Source organism: Seriola lalandi, unplaced genomic scaffold (genome assembly GCF_002814215.2).
Source record: "Seriola lalandi dorsalis isolate HSWRI2012SDOR001 ecotype SW California unplaced genomic scaffold, Sedor1 jcf7180002054735, whole genome shotgun sequence".
Classification (NCBI taxonomy): Eukaryota; Metazoa; Chordata; class Actinopteri; order Carangiformes; family Carangidae; genus Seriola; species Seriola lalandi.
In genome coordinates, this window is record NW_019525288.1 from 306,748 (window position 1) to 327,347 (window position 20,600).

Sequence of the window (20,600 nt, forward strand, 5' to 3'; positions counted from 1 at the left end):
AAAACAAAACGCAAATCTACTAAATAAACATCAAGAAAAAGACACAAAACAACTACATGCATCTCCATGTCTTTTTTCCATCTGGGTTTGTACATAACATGCCCGTGCCCATGATTGCAAGTGAAGGTAGGGTGATTTCAGTTAAAGTGAGAAAGTTATGTGGCAAATTACACCTTAGATCTCCATCTCTGCAGAAGACTTCTGAGGCTCTGCTAGAATGACTGTCGGCTTCTTGGTCAACTCCATGAGCAAGGCCCTTAGTGCCAGGTTACTCAGTTTGGCTGGATGGCCAACTCTGGTAAAGAGTCTTTGGTGGTTCCAAAGTTCTTCTATTTCACAATTAGAGCCCGCCGTGTTCCTGGGAACACTCAGCTCATTAGAAATGGTTTCAAAATGTCCATGGCTTGATCACGGAAGTCTACAGAGAGTCTTCTGGACTTCAGGGCTTGGTTTTAGTCCTGACATGTAATGTGACTTCTGAGACCTTATATACACATGTGTGTGCCTTTCTAAACTATGTGCAGTCAATTCAGTTTGCCACAGGTGAGCTCCAATCAAGTTCTACACACACACACACACACATGCACGCACACACACACACACACACACACACACACACACACACACACACATGCACCTGAGCACAATATGGAGTGTCACAGCAAAGGTCAGAACTTTAAGTTTTCTTTTAATAAATTTGCAAAAAAATTCTAAATATCATGTTTTCACTGTCATTGTGGGTTATTGAGTGTATATCACAGGTGGGCATTTTGAAAACTGGGAAAGGCAAAAATGGGAATTTTATCCATTTAAAGTAAAATACAATACAACACAATAAAGTGTGCAAGAAGTGTCTGACTCACTAGCAATTACTAATGCCTAATATACACAAGTAAAAAAAAGGTGTTTTTGCCATAATTATGTCTTTGCCAAAAGAATGCAGAGACTAACAGTACACTTCCTGAATGAATGAATCAACTGCTACTGTCAAAGACCTTTTAGCAAGAAGACACACACACCGCTGACGGCTTCTGCTGAACTGTTCAGATGGCTGTGGCAGGTCTAAACTGTGCCCAGATATGTTTTGTGTTGTGTGTGTGTCCATTCAATTAGGGGTCAACCATTCGCTTGCTATAAAGAACTAACAAGCTATAGATTGTCACTGTGAGCCATCATGTTAACTGTTTTGACCAAGTATACATGGATCACTACTAGTTTGTAATTCACAGTTTCTGTTGCAGTTGAATGCTTATATATAGCCAGATGTGCAGCATTTAAAACAAGGAAGTAATAACAGACACACTGCTTTTTACACAAATCTGTGGCAAAACATACATAAACGCCTCAATGTGCACTTTCAAACATATGAAATGACATTGTGGAAAATGTGAATATTATTTAGCATTATTCTATTAGCATGAGATGACAAAAACTAAATGAATGTGAAGGTCTTTCATATCTTACAGTTCATGACCTTCTTTCAAATCTGTCTGTGGGCAACTGGAAGCTTCATATGTAGCATTGCAGTGACCCAGTGTGGAGTTGGCTGATGAGGTCTGACATGATGTCTGACAAACAACTTCATGTTTTAATGTTGCTATGAAAGAATGAGTCGATCTTTTAAGAATTACATTGATATTGTTATGAGTATTTTGCATCAGTAGTTAAATTCAGCCATTGAAGGATATAAATGGAAGAAAAAATGTGCACTGCATGTCATGAACATCACAACAATTCATCCTCTTGTGCTTAATTTCTATCAGTGACCTTGCTCCGGCCTCCACATGTTTGTTCCCACATATATTCCAACCATGAATAAACTGCTCTTCTTCACACACCGCTTACAAATTCACCCTTACAGCACCTGCGTATATCCACCCTTTATATTATGGGCTAATCACTGGTGCATGGGGGGGGGGGGGGGGGGGGGGGGGGGGGGCAGTCAACCAAATGAGGGACAAGGTGCACAGGGTGTGGTAACTGTGTTTGGTATTCTTGTAGCCAGAGGCATATGACGCACCTGCAGGGTTGGATTACAAGCAATACGTTATTGGTGTAGTGGATTCTCCCAACAGTGAACTAATGCCTTGTCCAGCAATGACCTTTGGCCTACATGAAGTCAGGCAAGTACCCTTTGTTTTGTAGATATTGTAAAATCTTTCTGTTAGAGCAATGCTAAAATTGGGCAAACTATTTGCTTTTGGTATTGATGAAACATATGAAATCATAAAAGTCAACAATTATTAGATGTCTGAGCGTAATTGTGGGATAAGTTATCACGCTTGTTATCTAACTGAGTGAAGCAATGCATCATCCCATGGACTGCATCTGTGGAGAAACTTGAGTCCAGGTAGTGCTGAATGGAGTACATTGTGTCCTGTGCTGTAAATAAATAAAATGATGCATAAATTCTGGTATTATTATTACTATGACTAAAACATGTCCATGTGCATTGGCATGGATGGAAACATGCACTGAGGGGCAGTGTTTCCTGAAGTAATCTGACTGAATACCACTACTAACCCCTTATATTTATTTATTCATTTATTTCATTTATTTGTGAAAGAGAGGGTATTTATTTAGAGGTGAAAGTAAAGCACAGATATGAAATACAAATAAAATACAAAAAATTTGATTGCATCCACAACTTTGTTCGGTCAAGGATGAAAGTATGACCTAAGTATTCTCTGGAATTAGCCTGTTTAAATAGACACACACTGGTACGCCTCTGTTGAACGAAACTGCATGATCTGAGCAGGGAGACTGGTGATTAGGGGTTAGGTATTTTTGTTGAATATCAGAATATATTTTTTCAATTCAAGAATTATGCTTTCAACTACAAAACATGTTGTTTAAACAGTAAAGCATAGTATCCATCTCTCTGAGACATACATGTGCGGAAGTTTGTGAGGAAGAAATCTAAACAGACCAAGCTGTCCTTTTGTTTTGGCCTTTACAACCCAATAACCCAACAAGCACCAATAAGGTCCACTGTTGTTTAGTATGTACACACTGTAGAATTTCATATCATTATTTTGTACTATTTCAGCCAAAGCACACAGAAGTGAACATTATTTTTTTATAATAGTTTCTTTCTTAACACAGTTGTGGGTGTAGCTGAGTTCTTATGAAGAGAAACACTACCCCACAGTGGTTAGATTTTCTCAGTGCTCCAAACTCTTTTCCTTTCACACTCACTGGTCATGATTTCTGCTCCCCAGGAGTATTACACTGTAGTGAAACAGAAACTGTGCAGATGTTGCATTTAGTGAAAGGAAAACTGTATGTTGATATACGTCACATTACAGAGGAGTAAGGAACACTTTGGAGGAATTCAGAGTTTCATTACGGTACCATGTGCAACAAATGTCATATGAGTTTTCAGAGAGGCTTCTGTCTTGTCCTCAGAAAAAGAAAAAAAGTGTTTCAACAGAACATGCCCAAAATAAATTGAGAGACTAAACGGAAGTAAAACAGGTGATGAAATAACTATGATAAAAGTAGTCCCAATGGTGGAAAATAACTCAGTACATTTACTCAAGTACTGGACTGAAGTTGTTTGAGGTACTAATTTGACTGTATGAAATGCAAATTCATGTGACATCTTTAGTCATTACTTTGCAGATTCAGGTTTTACCTTCATAAAAATGAATCATCTCATACATATGATAAATTATTATGAGTTTAAAGTGCCAAGCAGTAAATTAGCTCCGCCTTGACCAAGATGAAACATTTTGACATTAAAGCTGCTATAATCAATACTTTTTATTAATAATAAAAACTAAGTCGGATGACCATGAAAGTAGTTGCTAGTCACCAACTCACAAAGAAGCATCACCCGCATTTTCCCTCAGCTCTACAGAGCTTTATTGCATCTTTGACTCCCATCGGTGACATTTTCGGCCACAGAAGGCAGCAGACACAGTTAGCAACTATCTGGTGAAAACAGTGTTAATTAATTAAGCGGCTATAGAGTCAGATACTTTTCTCAGGAGTTGGTGGAGACAAAAACAGAGCTAAAAGAAGAGTGAATATTGACCTATTGGAATTGTTCAGTGATTCCAAATGAATGCCATTGTTGCTGCTCGTTGAGATTTCTCACATTCACCATATCAACTTTATAAAGGTGTTCGTATCCAATCTTCCAACCTGAACACCCACATAGGTGGTTTGTTCCTACCATCTGATGCAACCAATAGGAACTTCTCCCGAAACAGCGCCCCCCACAGCAGCAGGCGTACCCTTTGTTGTCATGGTTACAAAATAAATACGTGGTTAAGCCTATGGAACGGTCATGATTTGCTTAGGTTTACTTCCGTAAGGTTAGAAGACCTTCATTGTCATCGTTATAATAATGAACATGCAGTTTAAGTTGTGTGTTCATGGACTTTCTCGCTTTGTAACACATGAATTTCTCCTTTGCTCCCATCATAATTACTACACCCGCTAAGTGTTGCGGAACAATAAAACATCATTGGTCATAATAAGCTTGTTGCACAGACGTAGCACAGAGCTAAATCTGTTCTAAGAGAAAGACAAGTGATGGAAGTCGAAAACACTCAAGAGACACTTCGAGAACCACGGCCAGCGGGGATTGTCCTTTACACTCTACATCTGACAATGTAAACACAAACAAGCTGAGTCTAGATACAGGCGATAAATCCTTTCGCTTTAGGTGATAACATGGCCCTTGCTCATGTGCTACCTTCAGGCACCATCTTCACACTTTTTAGCTCCATTAGTGGTAAAAAGCTGTCTCTCTATTTTCCAGTAACCCAACAGTAATGCTAATGGTCACGCTTAAACATTTGAATAAAAATTATGCAGCAAACACATCTAATTCCCTGTTATTTTTTAACATGACTAACACAGATTCCAGCATCAGATAATTCTTTCACGCAGGCCTATCTGCTTCTGTTGCCCTGTGATCATACAAGATACTTAGCTCCATTATACGCTGTGAAAAATGTCAATGATTGTCACTTTTTGTCTCTCTGCCAGGCTGACTCTGATGCTCAATAAGAAAGGCAAGCCCTAAGGGACAATTTGATGTTAAGGCTAGAAGAATTATTAGCAAGTAAGAGATAGTGTGACCGTAACGCCAGATGACGCTATCTGTCTGTGCTCGGAGGAGCGTCAGTGGTCACAATGATCACCTTCTTCTGGAACAGCCTTGGATGTCCAATGTTCGTCATTCCCAGACTATAATAAAGCTTCTTTTGTAAGATGACCATAGCTGACAAAAAATAAGGAGCATCTCAGGCAAAAAGGATCATAGAAAGAGAGCGGGCTGTGAAGTTAACTTATGAAAATAAAGTCTTCATTGATGTTTCAAGGTAATGAAGCACTTGTCATTTTGCTCAGACAGTATTATATAAATAACCTTGGGACATTGCTGTGTTTTTGAGTTCGTCAAAGGGGGCTTTGAGGACACACATAGTTGCGGCCATTCAAGTCTCAATGTTGCTTGCCCATGAGTATCATTTACACCAATTTTATATCCCCACCACCACGAGCTACTACATTTACTATAAACCTGTGGTCGTGGAACTAAATAGGAACTGGATCAGGTTGTACTGACTCAGATAGATGAGGCTTGCGGATATGGTGACCTAGAAATGTTAACTATTAAGGCCTACAGCTAACATTCTCATATTAAAGGTTACTCAAGGAAATAATTCCTCAGCAGCAATGGAGGACAAATTGCTCTAAAGAAATGTCTAAGTCTTAAGGCCTAAAGCTACCACTCTCATTAAAAGTTACTCATGGACATAATGCTTTACCAGCGAAAGAGGGAAAATTGTTCCAGGTTTTTTAATCAAAGAATGGTTGGTATAAGTTAATGAAGACACTCTCGTGTATTAGAGCTTATAATGCTTCAGCTGTCATTTTTGTTGAAAGGCTCTCAGCAAAGGAACATTATAGCTCAAATTTTCTGTATCTCAAGATGTTTTCTCCTCAAATTACCATTTAAAATCTTGCAGAATGCATGTCCAGTAATTGCATTCTTGCATGATCCGCCTATGTGGTCCTGTCATTCATCCTTTCTGTCTGTATAATCTGCTCATTGTGACACTGTCCCCTCAAGCTATATTCTACTATCTGAGCATGCTAGCGTCAGTACAGTGCTCACTGTTGTTTCTCATCAGTTGGTGGCATATGTCTGATATAAAATATCCTGTCAGAAGAACAAGATGCGCCTTCATCAGACTGACTACTGTAAATGTTCAGAAGTGACAGAATAAATAATGATGGAGTTTACTGTCCATACCATGACCCTAAGTGTATTCTGATTTTCCTACTGTGAGGAGGGTGCAAATTTAGGACAATTTCCTCAATAAGGAGAAATGGTGTTGTTTTATTCACAGCATCCAAGAAGCAATCAATAGATAATAACGGGTATAAACATGCTTAAAAATATGATGATTAGAGTTTATTTACACAGTTTAGTAATAACTGGGCAGCTACTATTTATTTATTTCATTTCTTGATGAATCATTCATTTTTTTGTTGATATAATGTCAGAAAAACGGGAAATATGAGCATGACAACAGTCCAGAAACCCCCAAATATTCAATTTACTATCATAGAGGACTAAGAAATCCAGTCACCTTCGAGCAGACTGAACAAGGACATTTTTGGCACTCTTTCTTAAAAAAACAACACTTAAACAATTAATTCATGATCAAAATAGTTGAGGATTAATTTTCTGTGGAACAACTAATCGATGAATTGACTTGTTTCAGCCCTAATTAATAATTTGTCCTCATTAACTTTACATTGCACCTCAAGATGTGTTTTTTTTGTTACAGTTAAGTATCTTAAAAATAAATCAGCTTTGGCACATTTCCTGGCAATAACACATTACAAACTGTTACCAGTAGAAAATATTCATAGTATACAACAAGAAAAGCAGCATGATAAATTAAATGTGGACCTTTTTAGCCACAAAGAGCAACCCAGTGTGAAACTCTGCCCAAACAGTCCCAAAACATAATAATTGAAAACCACAGAGGCAAGAGAAACATAAAAACAAATATTAGCCCATATGTGTCCTGTAGCTCCAGGCTGTCTTTTGAAAGCATGCTGTCAGATTAATTTTCAACCTCTCAATCTAAAAGTCCTGCTGATGGCGAGGTTTGGCTTATCCTGCTTGTTCATTGTGGAACTACATTTGCAATTGATGGAGCACCAGAAAACCATGCTGCTTTTCTTTTGTATGTCCACAAAGTCTACTGGGTGTAGACAATGAAAAGGAACAGCGGTGTAATTTGAACAGTGCAGTGTGTAGGGGGTGGGGAATGAAAATCAGTTAAGAGGTTGCAAGTTTTTTACATGTTTGGGCTAAAATTATTGACAAAGCAAATGCCATCCTAGTCAGTTGTTTACTGTTGTTGGATGGAATTAACTGAAGCACAAGATGTGTAATAAATTGGTCAAATGTTACATTGTCTGAAGCTGAAGTCATGGACGATCGCCTGGTTCTTCAGTGGGAGAAATCTCATTATTTATTCTCTGGATTCATATTGTGTAAATTTAAATGCCACGTATTAGATCTTTGGATGGTCTATAATGTTGTTCATTTTGCTGTCATTGCTGCATTGTGTAGATAAAGTTTGAGTATGGTTGTCTGTGCAAAATATTCTGTGGGACTTTTAAATTTGCTCTATGACTAATTGTTATATGATCCTGCTGGATAAAGGGGATTGGCGAGGTTCAAATGAAATCCCTGAGAAAGTGTGAAGCAGATAGTACGAACCAAAAACGTATTCTTATTCTCTCTCCCTTGTGAATACTAATGTTTGAGATTTGGTGACTAAAATCTAAAGGCACCATGTAGAGTTTTGTTATACACAAATTTCTGTTAACATTTGGTGTCAATCACCACAATGCTTTGTATGAACCCTTAAAGTCTAACAAATGTGTCAAATGCATTTTCGTACTTATAAAACGTTTGCAAAGCCATTTTTTAATGCTTTCATTTCATGTCGCTCTTATCATGTCATTAAATCCTGCATTGTTTACATCCATGTTTACCAGATTGTAATCTTTCTTTGTCATTGTTGGTGCATGTTACGTTTCTTGGTGTGTCACTGTCTATCAGAGAAACAACAGAAATGTGGATTGTGTTGCCTTGCAAGAGATACAAAAAAAAGAGAGAAAAGAAAGAAAAAAGACAACCCACTTGTAAAATATTACTCCACAGCACTACTAATGAGCAAAAACTCCACTGCAAAACACATGGGTTTGGACCAATCAGCATCCTATGAAGGAGGAACTACTAGCAGCTACGGAGAAGCAACTGTTTTGGTATTTGTAAGAGCATCTTTTATACGCAAATGTTCCTTACAAAGAAGGCAAGACATGCTATCTAGCTTTCAAGACTCCTCATACTGTGGGTTGCTGTTGATTTTCCTCCTTGGTGCTCTCCTACTACGACATATGATAGACAGATGGTTCATCCAATCACCCAGGTATGTTCTGAAAGTGCCCGCCCGTCCAGATGGTTCGGTGTGACAAACCATCTGGCTCGTCAGGTTACCACACGGTTCCTTTAAACCACATCATCACCTAGTTGATAGTGGTGTAGGCAGTGGTTCCCGACCTTTTCATCTTGTGACCCCATTAATTAAGATCTTCTAGCTGTAATGTGAGTCTAAAAGTGGTGAGCGGTTCGTTCAAGAAATTTTATTTCTTTCAGAGTGACCCTGAGATTCAGTTCCCACTTGTGGAGAACTAGTGGTGTAGACCAACAAAAGTAAAGAAACTTGAAACAAAATCTCATTTTCCTCCACTAGCTAAGCTAAATAAGGATGCAAAAACATTAGATTTTGAACATATCCTGAAATATTGATAAATCTCATCTTTAGAAATGGAGCATCACAAGACCACGAGTCTACAGCCATGCTAACAGCTCTGTGAGGTTTCATAAATGCTAACATCAGCATGCTCACAATGCATGCTAGCATTTGCTAATTAGCTAGAGGGAAAGTCAGGAGATCACCAAAGGCTTTAGGATTCATCCTCTGGGGATCATGAATGTCTGCAGCTCGACATAGAGCCATGCTGAAAAAATGTTTTGCCTCTGACCAGTAAATGACATAATTAGATTTCATCCTGGTGGTAAAATCTGTCGCAGTGTTGACACATTGCTGCGTTATAACACATTTGAGCAGTAAAATTCCAACCTCTCAGAACCTCACCTGACCTACTGCAAGTACGTGTAATGCACTTGGTGTACCAAATCCTAATGTCACTCTTCAATGAGCTCGACATGCATTGCATAAGACAGCTCCTTCTTGTTTCTCAAATCACCCTATTTCCTTTTCTGTCCTTGCAGAGTTAACCCACTCCCTAGTGAGAGAAAACAAACGATTTTCTATTAGTTCTCAAGATTCAAACGATGACTGTGACTCACCGTTGGCTTACACAACACAAACCTTCATAGTTCTCTAAGCTCTCCTCTCCTATCCTCTCTCCTTCTGTCACTTCTCTCATTCTATCTTTCTCTCTCCATTTTCTCCACCATCGTGTAACGTCTCAAGGGTAGCGTGAATGTCCTCTTCCATTTGGCTGCTATTTTGGTCTCCATGTCAACAAGATATGAGTCACCACACCCTCCCAAAACATGAACACAATCACTAAAACATGTTACTATTAATAAAGCAATCAATCAATTCATTTAGTGCTCACACATGACTGGGTGTCAGCCAGGCTCGGTTTCAACAGCTGGCCTAATGATGTGAAGATGAACAAAAGTACGTGATCATTTGAGCAAAGCATCGCACTGTAGGCATTTTCTTGTAAAGGAGCTGTTTAAAGATTCTGACTCCTCTGAGCCTATTTTTACATGCTGCTGTTAAAGCACTTTCAGCAAACAAAATATAGGATCACAGACTCTCTCTCTATCTGTGTGTGTGTGTGTGTGTGTGTGTGTGTGTGTGTGAATTCCTGGCAGCATAAATGTATAGATTACATACAATGTAGGTGCCAGGAAAAGATTAATGCTATCTATCTATCTATCTATCTATCTATCTATCTATCTATCTATCTATCTATCTATCTATCTATCTATCTATCTATCTATCTATCTATCTATCTATCTATCTATCTATCTATGTTGAATTTCTACTGGCAAACAAGGGGCAGTACAGTCCACACTAACTTAATTTAGTCTAATGTGGAAAATTAGCATTTGTTTGAAGTGGCTAATTTGATATTATTCATCTGCTAATCAGTAGCCAGTTACTGTACACTAACATCACTGTAGCCTCTTCTACTTAATTTCATTTGCAAATTGTGTCAGCTTGGCTTGGTTGCATAATGTAATTGTTAATGATAAATATGTTATGTTAATGATGGCATGGTGCATGGTGGCTGAGCAGTTAGTCTTGTCACCTCGCAGAGAGAAGGCTCTGGGTTCAAATATGCCCAGAGATGGGGGCACATGTCTGGGCATTCAGCAGTGGGTTTTCAGAGCTTTTTCAGGAAATTTGGCAAAAGAAAATGTGAATTAATATCACAAACCAAAAAAAAAAAAAAAAAACAGCATGGAGGAAGACCATGTTGATATGCATGAAATAAATAATGGCCATGTTATTATCACAGCTCTATCCTTTGGCAGTGCTCTACATCTATGCAATTGTGCAAGTGTCGATACCAAGAAAAGTGCAGTGATTGTTTTTCAAGATGAAAGTGAGCTGAGTTCTGAAGTGGAAGCTGCAGAAAATTGCATGTTAGAAGTTATTCACTTGTAGAAGTCAGTGATGTTCGTCATTATGAACTCGAGATGAGCCTTTTATGAGAATCAGATACTGTAGGAGGGTTTGGTGGGTGTAAACAAAGTAAAGCATTGTGTACTGCACTTTTGCCATCAGTCATTAGTTCAGTTCAGAGCAAGTTTTGGACACAAGTAAAACTTTCTTTGAGCGCCAATCACATACCATCTGCTAATGAAAATAAACTTTACTCAGCTTCTTACAGCCCCTTTCATACTATTGCAGATCATTGTCTTTTCTACCACAGTGTCTCTATTCCACTAATACAAAGAATAGGAATATACGGTTAAAATATAAACGCTGTAAACAAGCCCCCCTTATCCACTGAGAGAAACCATACCACTCTATAGGAGCCAAAGTTTATAGCCCTAAGTATAGCTGATAGTATTTCCTTCCTACCACTCTTGTGCAAAACTAATTAATAATTTCTCAGCCGATGTCCTCCATGAGAGACATCAGAGGGCTGAATCACGTCCCTGGATCTCTCTTGCGCACATATTTCTGCCAGCACAGTTAAGCAAGGCTTTCCCAAAGACCTCTAGGCGTTTGTGTGTTTGATGAGATGATGTTAATAAAGGAATCATGAAGCGGAGAAATGCAGAGGGCCTGAAAGGGAATAACTGTGTATGAGCCTTGTAAAATAAGGAGTGATGAGGCAAACATTTGTGTTGTTTTTGCAACACTGTGGCATGTGCTTGACATAGTAGCTTAATCATCTGCACATTTACAATAAGATGCTTTAACCACTTTTATTACATAACTGCTGTTAACCACAAGATGGACTACTCCTCCGTTCTCTTTCACCACATGATTGCTGGAAGTTGCCACTCACAACTGATGATCTGTGCCATGCAAAATAAATGCATGCACCCACAAAACATATACACACACACACACACACACACACACACGCATAAACACACTCACACACACATTCACACTCACTGTACAGATGGATATACGAAGTGTTTTCACATTTGTTTGGTAATTCTCTGCACCAGTAGTTGGATCTTATAATCTCATATTGATAAAACTCTCAAAGGTAATTACATTATTTAGTTCAAATACGCACATGGACAAACACAGAAAACATTAACACACACACACACACACACACACACTTAATCAATTTTGGATACTTTAGTGTAGCATTAATGTCCAACAATAATTTACAAATAGTGAAGCTGCAATATCACAATTTCTTAGCCATTTGGGGGCAGCAAAAACAAACAAAACACGACATATTATCATCTTTTAACTTGCAAATGAATTAAATTTAGACACCACCGGCTGAATATTCACTCTCCTTTTAACTCTTGTTTGGTCTCCAACAACTCCTGAGGGAAATATCTGCCAATTTAGCAGCGAAATACTGCAACATATTCACCAGCTAGTCGCTGACTTTGTCCGTCGGTTGGTTTGGTGCTGGTAGCTCGCTGGGTGCGAGGTAGCACACAGTGAGTTTGTAGAGCTTTTTCACTGAAAACAGCTGCCTCCCACGACCAAAGACAACACTGTGAGAACAGTGAGTGAAATAAAACAGTAAAACCAGAACAACGAGCTGAATGACACTAGAGCTGTGGAGAACTACACATACTATAGTCTAATATAGTGGGTTTGGCACTACAAGTAACCCCTTTCACATTCAAGTAGTCAGGCAATCCATTGTTAATATAGAAATATTGGTTATTTTCTCATTAAATTCTTTGTCAACATGCTACTTTATGCAACAGTAATTAATCAAGCTTGTGACCAATTTGTAAGCATAATGCACAAGCTCTATTTATGTGGTTTAATGAGGGAATAAAACATTTTTTCTTTGCTGTGAAAGAGAAAATGTGAAAACAGTGAAGCGTGCAGCAGATTGCTGTACGAAAGAATAGTCCCCATATGAGATCAAGCAAGAGTTAATAGTGATTATGTCTGTCTCTGAAGCAGAAACAAACCTAAAGAAACATCTGCTGCACAATTACTTCTTATTGCTTGTTTCTGTTTTCCTATGCAGCTCCAAATATTTCGATTTTTACAGCTACTAACATTTTTGATTTGCTCTTTTAAGAGTTAATCCAAATTCATTTAGAATGAGTGCATAGAAATATAAAAAGCTTAAACGCAATGACATTACATGGAACAAATAGAGAGGAGTACAAAGATAGGGTTAGTCACAGCACCCAAACAACAGATGTAGCAAGTTTCTGTGTCCCTACAACAGGCATCATCAATAGGCAGCTGGTGAGCTAGATTTGGTCTGCAAATATTTTTTTTTCTTTCCCAAGCTTACAAGGTTTGTTTTCTGCAGGTCCTGGTAAAGTGGGAAGTCACTGAAAACAGAAGCTCCAGTAAAATGTTTGAGCAAATAAAATAATACAAGTGACTTCAAGTAACCGGAAAATATGAGAAACTGCTAGTGAATTGCAATTGGCTGGCTAATAAGAGGGAACCCCCATATACAGCATGCGCTCATTACCCCTGCCACGCAGTCTGGTAAGTTATGATAATTTGTTCAATAAAATATAATAAACAAATTATTATAAATCAAATGGTGTGTCTGAAAACATTTCTGTAAATTTCTATAATAATATTCCTGTGATTTAATTCCAAGCTCAGGTTCAATCCCACACCTCCATGTTGAAGGTCGGCGTCCTTCCTCTCTGTACCAGCTTCAGTACTAATCATCTCTCAGACTGATGCACCTGCAGCAGAGTGGATCAGCTGACAGAGGAGGACACCTGTATGGAAAGCCAAAAGGTTCATAATTCGTCTCAGTTTCCACAGCGCTTCACGTATTGTAAACGCCGTTCTGAACGCCTCCAGGCACACACACAAACACACACACACATGGGTGTATATAAAGGTTTAAAAATCCACCTATTATCACATCTAAAACTCTCAAATTAACACAAAAAAAATTAGTGTAAAGCTATCTTTTTAAAGGGTTTACTTGGTGGTATTTTTTGGCCAGATGTAACTACAGGCCATGAAGAAGCTCCAACTTTGATGAATTTTTTAAAAGTTGGTCTTTAAAATGGAAAGCCATTGTGATGAAGAAAGATATTCTATTTGTTGTAGAGGATCACATGAAATAACTGCAAACTAAAGGTATTTAAGTGAAGTTATGGTGTTGCAGTTGAGAACAGACTGTAGAATTATCATGAGCTACTCCAGAAAACTCCCATGAAGTACAAACGTCTTTAATGCATATGATGAACATTTTGTGAGGTTTCCAAAGTTCACTAAATTGTCCTAAAAGGTGCAAAAAAAACTAACTGGAAAGTGAGGAGGATGTCAATGACGTACTATATGCATAACCCACACAGTCCTGAGAAAAAGGACCAATCAGGTGAAAACACCTGTGTGGGTGGACTCTACGTTTGATAAGGGTCGTTTATTCAGCGAGTCTTTGGACACACAGCAAATTATTGTCATATTCACTGTGGGGGAAGCACACTCGTTAGCATCGTTGCCCGTAGAAAGAAAGCGTGGGTCCTGTGTTGAGTTTCCATTTTCTTCCCGTGTCTATATGGGTTTTATCCAAGTGCTCAGTTTTCCTCCCACAGTCAAAAGACATGCAGGCTGCTTGCAACTGCTTGCACTTGTGAATGCGAGTTCCACAGAAACCTCTGGAAACTGCATCTTGGTTGGGACGGGCTTTGGCATATCAAACACAATTTAGATGTTCGTGGAGACTTTTCACTGAAAATTTGAAAAAATTCCCTCATATTGCATTCACAAAGCCAAAACTGTGTTTTGTGACGGCACTGTGACCTTGACCTTTGACCTTTGACCACCAAAATGTACTCAGTTCATCCTTCAGTCCTAGTGAATTTTTACACCAAATTTGAAGAGGTTCTGTCAAGGCATTACTGAGATATTGTGTCCACGAGAATGGAACGGACGGACGGACAACCCGAAAACAATATGCCTCCGGCTCTGGCTGCTGTCGACGCAGAGGCATAAAAACTCTTTCAATGTATAAATGTGCATGCTCACAAAGAGAAAAGTCTTGTTCACAAAATGTGAACCTATCCTTTAACCAGATTAAAACACTGAATGTAAAAAGTAACAATTAAAATTAGAATATATTTTGAATTGTATGGATCAATTTACCATTGCCTTGTTTCTCATCATTTCCACTGCATGTAAATGTTAATTTAAAACTACTGTAAGTATCATGAAACTTGGCTGTTTTCTTACTGCTGGTGTTGGTTGTTCGAGGGCAAGATCCTGATGATAGACGTAGAAATCTTTTAATTCATGTGGTGAGAGGAGATACGCAAACACACCTGTACAACCTCGGCCCTCTGAAGGACACTTGTTTTCGGGTTGCCTCCTTTAAAATATTCAGCTTCCAAAAAGGGCTGCACCTGAGTTACTGCACTACAATAAAATAATTTTTAACAAGTCAGTTTCTATTAAGGAGTCTCACAACTTTATTTTGTTAACATTAGTGGAAAAAAAATGTCATGGGGTCAGATGTTTTTTCCAGGCATGTTCTGCTCACTCTGTTGTTGTTTCAAGACACTGACACTCGCTTCTATTATATTCCTTTTCTCTCACCCTCATTTCTTGGTACTTCTGACCATCATTCAACACCTAAGCTCATGCTTCAACCTCTTTTTCTTTGAAAGTCAGATCGCAGCCAGTCCATGGTCATGGTCATGGTGACATTTCTTAGCCAGACCTTGAATACATAATTAATTCAAATTCACATATTTTCGCACTATTTTCACACCTTTATATGTCAGTGACATTTTCAATGAAAAAGTTTCTTACAGACACCAGCCAGATTTCATATGAGTCATACCCATTTACAAACATCTGCTACATTCAGGTGCCTGTGAACACTGCGGCTGTATGGACAGAAATATAAAATAAACCATTCTGGCTACTTTTATAATGAGTGAGAACCACTTTTGAGTTCTCACTCATAATGAGTGCAAGAAATCTGGCCACCTCACCATCACCCGTGGGGGTGGTTATAAGGTGGCCACTGAGAAAAAAAAATAAAAAATCTAAGAACATTTCATGAGTTTTTGCCCTGAAATGTGTAGGCTGAGAAAGAGGCAGGCTCTCACCTGCGCTGGGAACAGGCGAACAAGAGAGCTTCTGCCCTCATAGTTCTACACTTCAAAGAAAACTTAAACTTAAAGGAAACGATTAAATAATTTAAGTTTATGGAAATAATATAGCAAGAAAATTAACTAAACCCCACCCCAAATAGGCAACTATACTGTCAAAAAAATGCTAGTAAAACTGTGTAAGTTATATCAAATTAAAACCTGTGTGTTCAATTATTTATCCGTTTGTATATGTGACTTTTGGGTGTCATGCTAGTGCGGCCATCACACTGACAAAACTTGTATCAGAAAATGACCACAGCTTCACAAATACAGTCTTGCAGTCACCACAACGCAGCACAATAACTCTATTTCTTTCATGATTCTTTTTTTTTTTTTTTTTTAAACAAACCCCAACATTTTCATGTGTTAAACACAGTTTACATTTAACTGGTCAGTCAATGAAACATCTCAGGACATTCTGACTCGTCATAATTGGAAAACGGCAGGTGTTATTAATAACATTAACGAGGCCTCGGGTCATTCAGGACAGTGAGACAAAGAGTCCAGCGTGAACAACGCCAGGACCCTTCAACTGAAGTAGTGGAATTCGGTCATCATTCATTTTTATTTACACCTGTGTTTTTCATACCTTCTCTGAATTACTCTTGTATCTTCAGATATAATCCCTTGGCAAGGTGAAATTTTTGAAGAGACAAACACAAAGAGACAAAAACACAATGTTATTTTAAGGTACTGCTTTGTTGTCAGTGTAAAAATGAACAAATAAGAGCTCAAATACGAACATGTTTCTAAAATTTAGTATAACTTGATGAGACTGAAATATAAAATTAAGCTTTTATAAACTTTAACAGATGTCTTCTAACGTATTTGGTGTCTTTGGTTCAATAACAGGAACGGGAACAGCTTGAGTGTTATGAATGAAAATACCACACTGTCTAAACTGTGGTGTGTCATACCCAAACAATGTCACTTAATGCCTGGGGCAGTGAAAATACAGTCACCTAATAAATGGCTCCATAATTAACATTACATTTAATGTAATGTTTGAAAATAAAGCCCTCAGGCCACGGACTAAACACAGATATGGAAAGGTTTTCTGTCACAATGGCATTTGCTGGGATATGGAAGGAATGTTGGAGTCTGTACTATAAGTCTGGCTCATCAATCAGGTTGATAGGAGGTATACAAGTGTGTCTAATATGACTGCAGCACTCTGGAGGAAACGCTTTCAACAACATTTATGTTCATCTTATCCTAACCAAGTAGAGCTGCTTCAATAACACTCGGCGAGCATGAGTCCAACCAAGACTCCTGATTAAGGAAAGGCATCCTTGGACTGGAATGTGATCTAAGTATGGAACAAATCTGCTCATTTCAAAGATTTGTGGTTATCCTGGTGTTAAACATTTCAAAGAGGACAATTAATAGGGTGTTTCAAGAGGTAGCAGTCCTTTAGCATTCCAACAATTCTTAAACTGTATGACCACTAGAGAAAATAAACCCTGTCTCCAACTTCAGTTTTATTCACAATGGTATTCCTCATTCCCTGTCTTCCTCTCAGTTTGTGTTTTCTCTTTGTCCCTGCCTTCCTCCTCCCCTCAGTGTTATTCTCACCTCCAGCTCCCAAAACTGCAGCCTGGCTGACTCATCACTGGCCTTGCCATTAGGCTCCTGCCAACACTCACTGATTAAATCATAAAGGAAGAGAAGACGGGGGTTATTGAACATACTGGGCCCTATGCATGTGCCAGTGATAAATAAAGAGAATACAGTAAACAGGGTGATAAACCTTGCACAGGTAACAGTCAACCGTATATTTAAAGCATATTTGAAAAGTTAAATTCTTTCATGTCTGCTTAGTATATAACATAAGTAATAGATATATACACAGCCGACTACAAATTCTGAGAATGTGGAGTCTCAGCAGTGTTATTTCAACAGTGACCATGGAGATGGTGAGCTCTACACTTAAAGCTGCAATAATCAATTTTTGGCCACAAGAGGGCAGAAGAGCTCCAAAACAACCTGATAGACGTTGTCGTGTTCTGAAATATTATCGCCTCATAAAGTTGAAGAACATGGTCTGTGACTTCCAAACTCGTTAGAAATCACAGTTGAAAAATAAATCCATTGTATCATGTGACATTGCTATAGTTAAAGAGGCTATAATTAACATTTTTATAATAACAGTGTGTCAAATGATAATGTGTAATGCTCATAGATATGAACCTACAGAGTACTATCACCTGAATCTGCAGCTACCTGTGGTGAGTTTCAGGTAATTGATTAGCTATCTGGCGTTTTGGCTCACTCTCACCGCTCTCATGATGTCCTATTTCAGATGCAGCAGGCAGCTAAGCAGTGAACTGTTCACTACCTGCAGTGGCGTATTTGCAGCTAAGGAGCCAGATTTTTCCCTCAGGAGTAGGTAGAGACCAAAAACAGAGCTAAAAGTGAGTGAATACTGGACTCACATGCATCAGGTGGACAGAAACATGACTCCAAACGAATGACAATGAGTGTAAATAAACAACTGTTTGCTAACAAGTTCACATATAAATGTAAAAGGTGATGATATGCCAATGTTACGTTCACAACTTGTTTCCGCTGCAGGTTTAACGTTGAGGCACAAAAACAACTTGGTTAGGTGTAGGGAAAGATCATGGTTTTAGTTAATGTGACTAGTTCGATAAGATTAGAAGACCGTCTTCATCATGTTTACAATAATAAACATGCGGTTATGGTTACTGAATAATTGTGGTCATGGTTAAAAAAAAAATTGACAGTGGCTGTCGGTTTAAAATGGGAAACAAACAGCAGCCTACAAAAGTCCAGTCAGTCATCTCTCCATCCTCCCTATGCGGACCATGTTGCTCTACAACAACATCACCTGACTTCCTCTTTTGCTCTTGTCATAATTACGACGGTCATTAAAGGGCTTTGTCCCTTAAATGTCAATAATGTTGTTTTTGTACACTTGTTGAAATCGTCTTATTTCTGGACGCCTGAGGAGCTCACTCTCTTTTTCAATCTTGTTTGGTCTCTACCAACTCCTGAGAAAAATGTCTGGGTCTTCAGTTTTGTAGATGTTGGACTCCTCAGCACTCCGCAGCATAACAGTGGGTGGGAATTTCCATTATTATTCCATTTTATTATTCCATGATAAAGGGTCTAGTAAGGTAGAGTCTGGAGCTGAAGAGGGGGGCGGGGGGGTGGATGATGCAGGAGCTATTTGACACCTTGTCTGAGCTCCTCTTCACCCATATAATACCAATAATAATACAGAAGGAGTAGAATTTACATATATGATATATATTAAAAAATATTGTAACTTTTAGTTTCCTTAATATTCTAAAAAAGTCCATGTTGAGTCTCAAGTCGTCAAAAATTCAACATCGTACTTTAAATATCTTCAGACATTTAAAAAAAAAAAGAAAAAAGATGAAAACATTTTATAAGCATGACAAGTGATTAAATGCGACATAGCATTATTGAGAATTGTGACAACACTGTGATGTGAATCGAGGGTGTGTCTCCAGTGTGCGGCACAGGCAAGAGTAATGCATTGATTTGCTTTACATCTTTGAATCTCCATTAGGATCAAAGTTACATAAACAACTGTCCTGAAATAGCAACTCATATATATTTCCAGGTCTTTTTTGGAACATTGAATCCAGCATGTGCTTTAGTGGGATTGAGGAATATTATTTCTTATGTCATCTGTATGATCTTTAAGGCATATTTTTCTTTGCTGCAGGCTAAATCTTCCTTTCTGTAAATTCACCTCTTCATGACATCTGAATCCCTCTTTCATACAAACAGATATTCAGAAATAATTTACAATCAGTTTGTTGACTCTCACAAGCTTTTTGCATCGACCTCCCCATTTCATTATAAGGTGTGAGCAGTAAAGTAATCCTGTAGTCCGACAACGGAGAGTGAGTGCTGCTCCCTGTAATAAGGCAGGGGAGATGAGTCATCAGCAGAAGTGAGGCTTGGAAATAAGGAATGTGGAGACTGTGGCCTCTGGCTGAGATGAAAAACCTCTGGTTCTAAGTAACAGACGCACTCCTGCGCAACTAAGGTGACCCACAAAGATCGCTGTATCCCTTGTTGTATCAGTGAGCCTCTGCTCATTTACCATAAATTGATAGTTATAATTCCTCATGGCTGCAACCGAGTGATTCACTATACTAATAAACAAATATGCCAACATTTTAAACTGTGTGAAATTAGCAAACAAATGCTCAAATTCTGAATACACTTTATATGGACACTTGTTGCCTTCAATCCAGCATAATCATATTTTTCACCATTCATCTGTGCTGTGTTCTCAGAGGTTTGTAAAATTATGGCTAACGACACTACTTTCAGCAGAGTTTCCACTGGGGTAATGAACTAGATATATTTTGCAAATATGCAACTAGGAATGTAGACATAATTTAAAAAAATACTTGAAGCCGTTATAGGTCCAGGCAGCCCTTCCCTCCCCAGGTAATGAAAAAATACATCGAAGGTGTCTGTAAAATGTTCAATTAACCGGGTTCTGCTGTGTTTATTTAAAACAGTATGTCCTAGAGTTTCTACATGATGATCTAAAACCTGCACTTCATGTCCCCATATATTTGCAGAAAATCACACCGAGAACACTCCCTGTGTGTCCTCAGTGGGAACTACACACCTCTGGGTTTTCCAGCAGGGTTTGTTTTAGAGGTTTTTGTGTTGATGGTTTATTTCCGCT